The sequence below is a fragment of the Dermacentor silvarum genome, chromosome 1 (genome assembly GCF_013339745.2).
Source record: "Dermacentor silvarum isolate Dsil-2018 chromosome 1, BIME_Dsil_1.4, whole genome shotgun sequence".
Lineage (NCBI taxonomy): Eukaryota > Metazoa > Arthropoda > Arachnida > Ixodida > Ixodidae > Dermacentor > Dermacentor silvarum.
Genome location: NC_051154.1, coordinates 421,277,808 through 421,291,117, shown reverse-complemented (window position 1 = coordinate 421,291,117; position 13,310 = coordinate 421,277,808). Strand labels below are relative to the sequence as shown.

At 45.3% G+C, this 13,310-nt stretch overlaps 1 pseudogene; it reads left to right on the top strand.

The window, feature by feature from the left end:
* The first annotated feature begins 749 nt into the window (after positions 1–749).
* On the top strand, positions 750–12,203 carry LOC125944074 (uncharacterized; annotated as a pseudogene).
* Positions 12,204–13,310: the final 1,107 nt, after the last annotated feature.

The window sequence follows — 13,310 nt, the reverse complement described above, 5'->3', positions numbered from 1 at the left end:
CCACCTAGTCACCGTCTACGATATCTCCGAAAACACAGGTTTTCTAAGCCGCGCCGGCGTCATACACTTCCATTGTAAACAAGGAGGCAACGGAGGCAGTTGAGGCAAGCAATGGAGGCGCCACCACGTGATCAAACATGGGAGCGCCCACGGGATCGCCGCGAAAAGGGTCAATAGTTTCAGTATCACCAGCGTGACAAGTGCTCCATACCACACTAAAGCAGAGCATGGACAATTCATTGCGTGTGTCTGAGTTATCGCATAAATTTTGTTGTTATTCCTCGCTGCGGAAAACAAGATTATAATATGTTGTCCGTGATTTTGCTGATATGTAAGGAAGCAGTTCTGCGAAATATATAAAACACATTTTATTCAGATCGCCCTACATAGGACTAAATAAGTGGTACCTACTATTGTTTTCTGCTCACGCTCCTGACGACTCGCAAAGCTCTCCGGACTCAAGCTATCTGTTAGCAACCATCGCCATTGCACACCTCCTCTTCCTTCTTTCATGCTGCTGAGCGCTTTCAGGCGCTTTCTTCACGTTGTCCGTACATGCCCTTTTTGCTCTATGCAGCCACTTTCTCTCTCCCCCTCTCCTTCAGTCGTGTCTACAGGCGCGCTCGCGCTAACGTATTGTTTCGTTAGCTGCGACGCTTGTACTATTCACTGTCGTCTGTTTGCGCTTGTTCGTGTTCCGCTCTACAAATTAATACTTTTGATCGGTTTTGTGCTCGCTGTCAACGAAGATGCCGCCCATACGTTGTTTAGTAACAGTGCCGAACCTCCGAGCGAAGCGGTCGTATGTATTAGAAGATGGGTCCTTGGAAGCGCTGAAGCAAGCAGTTGCCGTATGCTCGTGGCAGTGTCATCAGTGTCTCGTGGCAGTGTCATCAAGCAACTTTCAGGCAAGTTCCAGTTTATTTGGGGTTTGTTTCTCGAATTACGTATTGGACTTACGTAGGCTTGCGTGTATGAAACAAACGTGCCTCGCTCGACATCGGGCGAGGCACATTTGTTCTGAAATGGCGCCCGCATAGTTCGTATTCGAACGCTTAGAAATCTGGCACAATGGTGAGTTCAGAGCGGCTTGAAATGGCGTGGTTCGCGGTCAAATGACAAGTGCAGAATTCTTTTTTAGATGGAGCAGTATGTTCGAGCTTGTTGTGTTTAACTCCATGCATTTACATTCGGTGAGGTTGTGACTGGTGTTAGCGAAGTCGCGGTGCGCGGCAACGCTGAACATAGCGTCACAAGCTAGCGGCGGCGCGAGCAGGTGCCTCGCGGCCAGCGCGTGAGTTTTTTTGCCTAATCGTGTTTATTTTTACAATAGTCATTTAAGTACACTTGGCGGCGCCTCTAGGGCATCAAGGGGGCAAATGGGACACCAAAATTGGAACCCGAACTGGTGCATGAGTTCGGGGCTCGCCGAGGCCTCTGCATATCGCTCTATGCGAGCACCATTGGCACGCTCCAACCTCGGTCGTCTGAACCCACAGAGCACCCTGGTTCCAGCTGGGGTCCACCCGCTGCCGCTTGTGGGCCCTAGAGATCCTCCGGCGTGCACTTTATTACAATTTGAGGTGTCTCCTGAGGCCTGCCTTTGCCGGTTACATGTGCCCTCCTGGAGCAGTATTGTAATTGTAAAAAAATGTTATCCATCGTTGCGACGAAAGAAGCGCCCCGCGACCTTTGCAACACCAGTCAGAACTGTGCCTTGCGTATTGTCTTGGATTGACTTCCACACGATAATTTTTGTTTAATTGTCGATACACAAAGCCCGAAAAATTAATTGGTGATTGCGGCGCTGCTATAAGCGCAATCGAGAAAATTATGCTGTAACAGCTATTCACAGCACCGGACATGTTCCAACTCAAAAACCACTTCAGTTTCCCTTTAAGGAAAATTGAACTGAGCTCACGTCTTCAATGAAGAAGGAGAGAATTGGGATGGTTGCAGCCTTCTACTTGACGCAGCAGTCGCTCCTCGAGGTGGTCCGTGTTCCGATTCCATGGCGCGCGTTGATGTAGCGGCCACACCTCGGAAAGATGACCAGATGGCGACAACACTACAAAAAACTTTAGATTTAATATGTCAACCATCGTAAAAACGCGGTGCTTCCACAATGATGCAACACCGTCGGACAAACAGCGAAAAAGAGAGTGAGAGAAAAGAACGCGGAATCCTGGGCGTACAAGGTTGCTTGGCTAGAAGAACGAAACCGAAACTTGTAACAGAAATCGAAATAGCGGCGGTTTTAACACATGGTTCCGACACAGTCCAAGTTGTTTACAGCTCTGTACAGGTACAGCTGGCGTCGGTAGGAATGCTGGCCGCTGGATTACAACCAACGCAGAATGCGTCGGCACGATTTGGGCAGGCCTGGACGCCCCACATGTGGAAATAGGCTAGAAAAAATGGTCGAGGGCTATGTTATCACTAGAGGCCGGATATTTAGGCATTCAAAACGCGCGTTTCAGGCGCCAAAAATAGGCAGGCAAGACAACGTTTTAGGCCTCCAACGTCGTAAATATAGGCACAATAAATTTTTACATAAATTCAAATCATTTCAAACGAAGACGTGCACGGCCTATATCTACGATAGGGAAACAAGGAATGTTATTGTCTATGATTGCACAAAGGCGCCAACAGTTGAACAAAGCGGTGCAATTGTCTCATAAAACTGCTGGACTAATGACGATCAATTGGCTTCATTCAATAAGCACACTGCTCAGTATCATGTTCAATGGCCACTGTAGTCGAGCGTCGCATATAGTGAAACAGGCATGAAAAAGAATACTTGAAAGCTGGAAATACTGAATAAAAAACGATACTGTTGTCTGCCTGACGCAATTAAATTAAGACACAACAAAAACAGACAATTAACGAATGAAACAGAGACTACGATTTATTAAGAAATTAGCATGTTCTTACATGAGGATTATTAGGTACAACTCTTCGCAATTTTCTCATATAGAACGCCATTATCCGAAGTGTACAGGCCAGACGTCCCAACACTGCCAAATACACTTCCACCCATTTGAAGTGCACATGTTTGAAGAAATCTGTTTGGAGAGCACGCGGAACGTAGTCCAAGACTCAGTGTGAAGAATGTGGAAACGATAGCAAACTACCACGATCTCCAGATTTTTGGATTCAAAATTCTGCCTCTTGTCACTGAGAATAATCTCGTACGCTGTGAAGCAATGCCTGACAGCGGTGAACGCCTTAAAAAGTAAATTACAAACAAAACAAAAGCCGCGTGCACGTCACATTTTGCTTTCTTCTTTTGCTCTTCACTCTCCTTTCTCCTGACGGCTCTCCGCAGTTTCCCATTCGCCAACCGCTCGCGCAATGTCAGTGCGGCGGCGTGTGCTGGCCGGCGCGTCCCATTTCAATGCTGCTAGCAGTTGTTTTCTGGGAGTTGGTTGAAGTAAAGGACTAGGTTGAATAACATAGAGTTTCGAACAGTCAATGTTGCCCGGTAACATGAATAACGGTCCCTAACTGCACTCGAAAGCGAAACTTGAGGCTAAATAGTGTTCATATAGGCGCGGATATTGAAAATAGGCATTTATAGGCATTTAGGCACAAACGCCAGAATAGGCATTTATAGGCACTATAAAAACACTATAAAAGCCTTTCTTAAACTCTAATTCATGCTCATATATCAAAGTGGGGCGATAGGAGCGCAAGGAACAAAAAAAAAGGCATTTGCCGAAATGCCGGTCTCTAGTTATCACTTGGGGTTAAGTGTTGGTAACATAGACAGTCTTTAAGCTTGATGGAGAATATACACCTTTTCCATTGCAAGGTATTCACTAAAGTTAATACTTACCAAGTTGGTTACTTAATCTTGACTAATTACGCAAGTAAGAAGAAAACAATAAATTAGTGTGACTTGCTCCATACAATACTCAACAATGTGCGCCTAGTCTAGTGCTCTTAGAATGCTTTGGCGTATTTTGACACCTTGGATAAAGTTAGCTGTGACATATTCTAACGGCGATAAACGTTTCACCTATTGTAAATTTTGACTGTAAATAAAAACATTCCTACAGCTATAATCTCTTCTTGTGTTCTGTTATTTTCTTTCTTTTTCTTATTTTTTTGCAGTCAAGGTTGCTTTTAAGTTGTAAGTGAAACAAAATGGAAAGAAAGGCTAGAGGTGGTGGTGGTGGTGGTAACATTTATTTAGGTCCGGAAGAATCTTCACCCCGTTTTTATAGGGGCAAGACTGCGGTCCGCTTCCACGTTGGGACGGGAAGGCCAAGCCTCACCGCCGCATCGTGGGCCTTCTGGACCGCCACAGGTGCTAGGAAAAAACTCAGAACTTCGCTTCGCCTTTACAAAAATAAAAAAACTCCGATAAACTACAACTGGTGCGAAAAAAAAAACTCAATCCTGAAAAACGCACTCCGATTTCACCCAAAAATAAACTCCGAAAACGCGGAACCCTAGTTACAGCCAAGTGAACATGTGTGTCGCGCCGCCTAAATATACGCGTATATGACGCTCTCTATATATTCAAGTAGCTTTCACGCTACAGCATCACACCATGAAGGCTCAGAGTTCCGATATCCCACAATAACACACATTCTCAACGTTCGTCCCACTTCGCTATCCTTGATGTCAGCAGTGATAGGATAACGAACAGCGAAAACGAGGACTCGACGCAGTGGCCGCACTTCACGTACCGGGAGCAACTGAGCGGGACCGTGAGTTCAAGCGACTGACGAATCGGAACCAGATAGATAGATAGAAAAAATTGGAGGACGCTTAAGCTTCGCCTTTAAGAGTAGAACGCGACAGCGTTATCGGGACCCGTTCGCATCGCATCGTTCGCATACGGCAAGTAGGCTTCATCACTGCAACAATGAATGTGGGAAAGCCAGCTTACAAAGACCAAGCTTAAACCGATCCCCTTGAAGTCGGCTTCACTCCTAAACTGAAATTCATTGCTGGAAAGACGTTTTTCCAGGAGCAATATAAGTGGTCTTATACTAAAATGTGAAGGCCCTAGCACCTGTTTTCTTATTTTATTAATTGTTTGCTATTGCCCTGACGCGCACAGGTCTGGTAGAAATGCCAGAAAAGGGCTTCGTGTTTGAGTTTCCTCGTAGCAGAATTAAGTTTTCTCGTACATTAAAATTACAATCCGACGCCAATGGGTAAACAATCCGACGGCGAATTCGACGCCGAAGGGTAAAGTCGTACTTTACCATTTCTCTGACGTATTTCACTGTGAGAAATTCAATTTTGGTTCACCAAAACCTTGCACCACGTGGAGGGCCTGCGCGGTCGATGTGGTTGGATGATTTTGTCCGTCACCCGCGATTACACGCCGCTTACCGATGCCGGATTGTGTGCGACACGGGGCCCTAAACGTTATCACGTTAAAACTGTCAGCCCTTCCACTGGGGTGTAGATGGAAGACCAGCCAAGCTGTACTATGGTGGGAATTATGTATTTCCAGTTATGACTATTAAGATGTCATGGTGCAATTCGTTATTTGAACTACTAAAGAATGAGAAATATGTATGATCCGGTAGTTTTCATTTATTTAGTGACCACAGGGACGATGGCCTTATGTTCACTACGGTACACCGCCATAGGGTGTACGGCGAAGGTTGGCACGTTCATAAACACCTCACCAACGCCGCGCACGTTCGGTGCGAACGCGGACAAAACGCCGCCGCCGTCGACAACAGTTGTGCGCGTTGTTTGTGACCGCACACAACCGCTGTCGGCGGCACAAGCGGCAGAGGCCGGCAGGGCTGCGCGCATGTGCCGCAGTGGGAGAGCGGGCATGCACAGTGTAAGGTGCCTTGATGCCCTCCTCGCCCACCGCTCCCCTTCCACTGGGAAGTCGCGTTTGCTCTCCGCCGTGCGTTCGCTCCCCGTGAAGGCGCGCCTCCCTCGCCCTCACGCGCTTTCACTCGCACATACAGCATACGGCCAATGAGAGTTTCTATTACCGGACGCGCCCATCGAAGGGTTCCATTGAAATTTTAGGTTTGTATTTAATGCAATAAATACCATTCATTGTATTTGACAAATATACCTTGTGCGCAGTGAAACACTATATTTGAATAAGTTTTAAACTAGCAAATCTTGGTGAACTTGCAGTGCTTCAAGAGAGATTGTTGTTTAAATGGTGCTGTTCTTAAAAAAATGCATTACGCGCTTTAGAAGCACAGAAACAACATTTCTTTATATATCCCAACCAGTTTTATTTTCTGTGTTCGAAGGACTCCTGGAAAGTAGCACTTCGAAATAAATTCAAAAACCAAAGACGGAAACTTCAAGATGATCGTGTGTTGCACAACCAAAACAAGTTTGGTGCTCAAACAAAAGGCACAGGTAGCCGCCAGCGAGCTCCAGCGGACCAAGAAGCCAAAGGTGAGGACAGCGCAGCACCATTCAGGCAGGAAGCAGTATCTTTGTGTGATAACCACAGAAACAATCTAATCAGTGGTTTGCCATTTGTTTCCCATTTCAGGGCATCGGCCTCCCAAATGTCACAGGCGAAGATGAAAGTAGTATTGCCAGACACGAGGAATGGCTGATCTTAGAAGGCAGAGAGCCTATACCAAATGAGAAGGCAATGCAAGAAAGAATGGCCCTTACCGCAAGTAAAAGACTTCCTGACGTTGACAAGAGCACTGTGCTTGATGTCAAGACGAAGAGTATCCATACCTCATGGATTTTCAACGAGTAAGTGGTTCAGATTTTCTACTTGTTTGACAGGTGTTCATGACAGCAACATATATTCTTAATTATACAGGTTGGTAATGCGCTTCTTTTAAGGCACTTGTAAAACGACGACATTTATGGTGCATTAGAAAGGTCCATGCGTCTTGTGTAAGTCATTACTAACATAAAACTTCGTTAATAAGTACCTGTAGAAAACGTGGCGTGGCTACTATGTAAGCGCTAGAATGCACTAATCGGAAAGTACAATTTACATCTTATGTGTGCCACTGATGTCAAAGAAATGCGGTCGCTGAATAATGGTAATGTAAAATATGTAAGGAGAGGCTTCTTTTTCCTAAGTGCTGTGCAAAACAACTCTGGCTCTTTCGCACGATCGTGGCATAGACAATAGGAAATGCCAAGCAGCGGTGGTGTATCCAGTCAAGATTTCTACAAGGCACGAAAAAAGAAAATTGATACATGCACGACAGTGCAACATGCTAGTAAGTGGTGACTTTGCATCATCAAAGGACTTGTATGTCGTATACATGTCAAAAGGTTCGTTGCAAGGAAAACACCCCAAGAAGCAGAGTTTAGCGACTAACAAAAAGCACAGGTCGTCATGCCAGCTTCTGCCACAGACCATAAGCTTTTATTACTCATTTTGTTTGGCAATTCAGTACTCCGCAATACCTCAAAATGGCGAAACTGACACGAAAGAGAAAATTGTCACCCACTCGACAGTAGAACGAAGCTGCAAAGGAAACCCGTAGACGTTCATCAAAACAGAAGCTTCACAGTTGACGAAAAATTCGAACCCGGGGCCAAACTTTTTCGGGGCGGTCGCTCTACCATCTGAGATAACCATGAAGTAGCAGACCACGGCAATTAGCTAAGATGGTAGTGACCACCCAGGAAAGGCGTTGGTCCCGAGTTCAAATCCCGGACGAGGACGTATTTTTCCTTAACTGTGAAACTTTCCTTCTGAAAAACACATAATGGTTTCCTTTGTAGCTTTGCGCTGCATTTAGGTGGATGACAATTTTCCTTTCACACATTTCGTTTCGGGATTGCTTTGTGAAACTTGTCGTTTCACTTCTGATAATCTGCTGTATAGCAGATGGAGAACAGTAACCAGACTTTTAACAGTCAGTTGTTAAAATAATAGTTCCTTTTCAAATACCCATGCGAACATTTATTGTGTGATATTTGATTCGTATTTGAAGCTCGAATATTGGCCTAGTCCTAGATATTGTTACGGGAGTATTTAATTAACAGTACGAGGCTAGCGCTTGTCAAATTAAGACTGCACAGAGCGCACAGGTTCCAGCAGGTTTCAGTTCGACAAGAGAGCCTCTGACCCAGCCCCACTACAACGTCTTTGTCTTTCCCATTGCTCGTGACATTATCCTCGGCCGATGAAGCACCGTCCCGGTGCTTGTTGTGGTCAAAATGGCTTATCACAGTTGTAAAGTTTGAGGCGGGAAACATGTACGATGTCACTTCGTGGTGCGGCAGTCGATGAGGTAGATGCCATGGGAGATATCTCATAGGTGACAGGAGTCACCTGGCGCAGCACGCGGTGGGGCCCGACGTACCGCGACATTAACTTTTCACAGAGGCCGACACGACGAGATGGGAGCCAGAGAAGGACGAGAGAGCCCGGTGGAAAATCAGTATCCCGGTGTCGACGATCGTAGATGGCCTTTTGTGCGTTCTGCGATGACGAGAGCCGAGCGCGCGCTACTGTGCGCGCGACGAGCGCACGCGTGATGGCATCTTGCGCATAGGAAGTTGTAGACGTGGAGGCCTGATCAGAAGGGAGCAAGGTGTCAAAGGGTAGTAAGGGATGGCCTCCAAAGAGAAGATAGAAGGGTGAGTAGCCGGCAGTTTCATGACGCGATGAGTTATATGCAAATGTGACGAACGGGAGCGCAGCGTCCCAATCGTGGTGGTCATCAGAAACGTACATGGAAAGCATGTCGGTCAGTGTACGGTTTTTAAGCGTTCGGTGAGTCCATTGGTTTGCGGGTGATATGAGTTCGTGAAGTTGTGATGAGTAGCACATGATCGGAGTAGATCGTCAACCACACGAGACAGGAAGCAGCGACCGCGATCTGTGAGTAGGCGACGTGGAGCACCATGTTGGAGGATGACGTCGTAGAGCAGGAAGTCGGCTACGTCTGTGGCGCAGCTGGTTGGCAACGCTCGAGTAATTGCAAATCGAGTGGTATAATCCATAGCGACTGCAATCCATTTGTTGCGTTTCGTGGAAATTGGAAAGGGACCCAGCAAGTCCAGGCCCACTCGATAAAACGGCTCGACTGGAACGTCAATTGGCTGAAGGAGACCAGCAGGTAGCGTCGCAGGTTTCTTGCGACGCTGACACAGGTCACAAGATGTTACGTTGCGCCGAACGGACCGATAAAGGCCCTTCCAGAAAAAACGTCGTCGTATGCGATCATAAGTTCTGGAGACGCCTAAGTGCCCGGAAGTGGGAGCGTCATGAAACTGGATGAGGACATCCCTGCGCAGATGATGCGGGACAACGAGCAGGAGTTCTGCGCCGTCGGGGTGCATATTGCGGCGGTAAAGAACGTTATCCCGAAGTAAGAACATGTTTATGGAAGAGTCGAGGGTGCCGGATTGCAGACGGTCAATAAGAGAGAGTAACGATGGATCTCTACCTTGTTCGTCGGCCACATGGGTGAAGTCTGTTATCGCCAAGACATAGGTGTCGGGGTCCGTAGTGGGGCTGGGTCAGAGGCTCTCTTGTCAGACTGAAACCTGCTGGAACCTGTGCGCTCTGTGCAGTCTTGACAAGCATTAGAGTCTCATACCACCTGTGGTGCTTGCTGACGCGCTCGTACAATAGGAGCCAATCGTCGACGTCTTTGTTGTCCGTGCCGCAAAACGTGCCGGGGTCGAGGGGCTGCGAAAGGACCACGGTTGTCGGCGCCGCGGGCGCGGGCTGCGATGACTGCGTAGTCTTCGGCCATGGAGGCTGGAGAAACGTGGCGTCCGCTCCGAAGATCCAGGGCCGGGTGGAATAGTGCCCGCAACCTCCACCAAAAAGATGTTACGGGGAGTATTTGATTAACAGTAAGCGGCTAGCGCTTGTCAAGTCAAGACTGCACAGAGCGCACAGGTTCCAGCAGGCTTCAGTCCGACAAGAGAGCCTCTGACCCAGCCCCACTACAACGTCGTTGTCTTTCCCATTGCTCGTGACAATACTAATGTAAGAGGCATAGTCAAACAATGTAGGCAAAGCTCCTAACAGAGTGATTCTTGACATTTTGTTTCAAACTGATAGCGCTTTCTGTATTTTATGCAGTTCTGCAGTGACTTTCATTATCTGACAAAGGCAGAACCAACCAAGAAGGTTTGACACGCCATTGATGTGTTGAGAAGGCTTGTCGCCAGGAAAAAAGTGACCTGTGATGAAAACGTGCTGCATATGTTGCAGAAAGCTAGTGAAATGGCTCCAGCAAGGCTGAGAACAAGGCGTAAGTATATCAAAATGATATTGCAGTTGGTGTTGTAGTTGAAATGTAAAATAGTCTGTTGAGATTAGGCGAATGTAAATAATATTTAGGCAATACATATCGGGCCCCCCATTGTAGCAATATTAACAGCCTGAGTGGGACTTGTACACCTCCCTACATTCAATAATTTTGTGAGCAACAGCTTCATTGCTATTACCAATATTGCACACGCAAGAATTGTGATTAGACTGTTTCTTAAGTTCAAAAATTCTATTTATTGTGCATCAAAGCACGATTCAAAACTGCAGCTCACCCTTCTAAATCGAATCCCGCCCACGGCGGCCGCATTTCGATGGGGGCGAAATGCGAAAACACCCGTGTACTTAGATTTAGGTGCACGTTAAAGAACCCCAGGTGGTCTAAATTTCCGGAGTCCCCCACTGCGGCGTGCCTCATAATCAGAACTGGTTTTGGCACGTAAAACCCCATAATTTTAATTTTTCACCCTTCTAAACCACAGCTTTGTTGAACAACCAGTGTATACAGGAAGCAAGCACTCCATATTGTGATGAAACACTTCCATCGCTTCATCATGCGTAACCTTCAAAATAATAAAAAGTGTCTCGAGAGACCTTTGCGCCCGTGTATATATATATATATATATATATATATATATATATATATATATATACACATACATACACACACACTTGCGCAAGAGGAGACTCGTACGAAGTCTTGTTTACGAACGTTGAGGCTGGTCTACTTCGTCACAGTGACGAAGGCTGGCCCACCTGCCGAAATGTTAGTGACAAGGCTTTTTGTGCCTGTGTCCTGCTCTTCACTTGCGTATCGTATCGGACCTATCGAGCTGCATACTCACCTACCCATCACCTCTCTCTCTCTCTCTCTATATATATATATATATATATTCATAAGAAGCCAACAATGACGCCAAGGACAGCATAGGGAAAATTGTAGTTTTTAATTGACTTAAAGAAATGATAATCGCAGGTGGTATACGAACGCATATGCGGCCAGTAGTTTTTTTCATCCACTTCTATTTTCAATTATTTATCTTTTCTTTAATTCACTTAGGAGCTACAAGTAATTTCCCCTACGCTGACCTTGGCGTGCTCGTTTGTTGGCTTCTTATGATATGACTAATACCCACCACTGAGCCCGTCGGTTTACTTTCTACTCATTACATAGCAAGGGTCTCCAATCCGGCAACTTTGATGCCTTCAGGAAGCATGCAGGCTTATTGACCAGTTGCCTTCACTCAAAAAGTTCATGTAGGCTTGATTCCTGTGGCAGTAAGGATGTTGCACATCCGCTGCCAAGGCCATGAGTGGTGGTGCTGGCTAACCCTCCTAAGGTTAGTTTTAGTAGATAAACCCCAGAAGGTGAACAGGAAAACGGCACCACAGTATAGCGCAATTGGTAAGAGCATTGCATGCGTAATGCGATGACATAGGTTCGTATCCCACGTTCGGCGAGTTTTTTCATCCACTTTCATGCTCATGGGATGGCGGAAGGTACAAGCCGCAATCAATCGTCTTTGTAATGTAATTATTCTTGGGATGGTGATTGTTTATAGAACATATGGGCAATAATGCTCCAAACTGATATTAAAACTAAGTTTATGTTTAAGTTTTATTTAAATTATGTTAGATCCTGTCATGTTTATAAGAGTAAATTTTCTGCAGTATGCAATATATCAGTTAAGCACACGCCTGCAATCAAGCGTCATGTACAAAATACTGTTTTTATTTTTTAATGCAGTTTCTGTTCTTGATGGTCGACCGGGAGAAATGTTTTTCAGTAGTGAATGCAGAAGAGGGGCTTGCAGCAGCCATGTGCGCATACTGGTTGTTCAACCTACAGTATGACCGCAAAGTATTTAACACACTTGTTTTGCTTGAGCGGTTCTTCGTGGGCCTTGACTTAACGACACCAAGGTCTGTGGTGACTAAGTTTCTGAATCGAGTTCTTAAAGCTTCGCATGCTCAGAATGTTTAGCTGATGCCTATATGCACTGTATTCTGATACTGGTCGGTATAATTGGCCAATGAGCATTTTTGGCAGTGTGACCCAAACGTTTCACTTTTTGGCTAGGCAGCCGGCGCTCTAAACGTGTATATATATATATATATATATATATATATATATATATATATAGGCTCACACACAGCAAGTTCCTTGTGTGCTAAAATGAAGGCACTGCATGGCTTCCTTAAATTAGGTGTAGTTTATTTGTTAAATTAGACCATGCATCTGTTTGTGGTTTATTTTCTTTGTGATTTACAATTGCTGATTCTGTGTGGCAGAACGCAATACACACATGTATATTTCTTTTTAACATGCAAGGTGGTTCATTCTTTTTACAAATACACACACACACACACACACACACACACACACACATATATATATATATATATATATATATATATATATATATATATATATATATATATATATATATATATATATACAAGGTGCTTCAGCGAACACTTTCAAAATTTATTTAACGTTGCCTGTGGCAGATAGCCCGAACCTAGTTAATGAGCTGGTCTACTCGAAGAGGCGGGCATTCCTTACCCAAAAATTGAAATGCATAATCGAATAATTAACGGAAATTCACTAATTACGTTTTTAACTAATTACCTGACGTCCCATATTGCAATTTACAAATTGTAGTCGTGGAGTTAGCAAGGCGAATCCACTTGGAACGAATTCTCGGCATGACACCAGCAATTCCCGAACTTTGCGGAGAAATGCATTGGAGTTCCAGTTAATTTTGTGCTTGAATGCCTAAAGCGACGTTTTGTTAAGAACTCGAACGCCAATGCATTTCTCCGCAAAGTTCGGGAATTAATATCTCGAAATTGGTGTCATCCCGAGAATTCGTTCCAAGTGGATCCGCCTTGCGAACGCCACGGCTACAATTTGTAAATTGCAACATGGGCAATCCTATAATTAGTTCAAAACTTAATTAGTGAATTTTTGATAATTATTCGATTATGCATTTCAATTTCATGTGCAAGCAATGTCCGCCTCTTCGAGTAGACCAGCTCGTGATCTAGAATTGTGCTATTTGCCACAGGCAATCTTTCAGAATTTTTG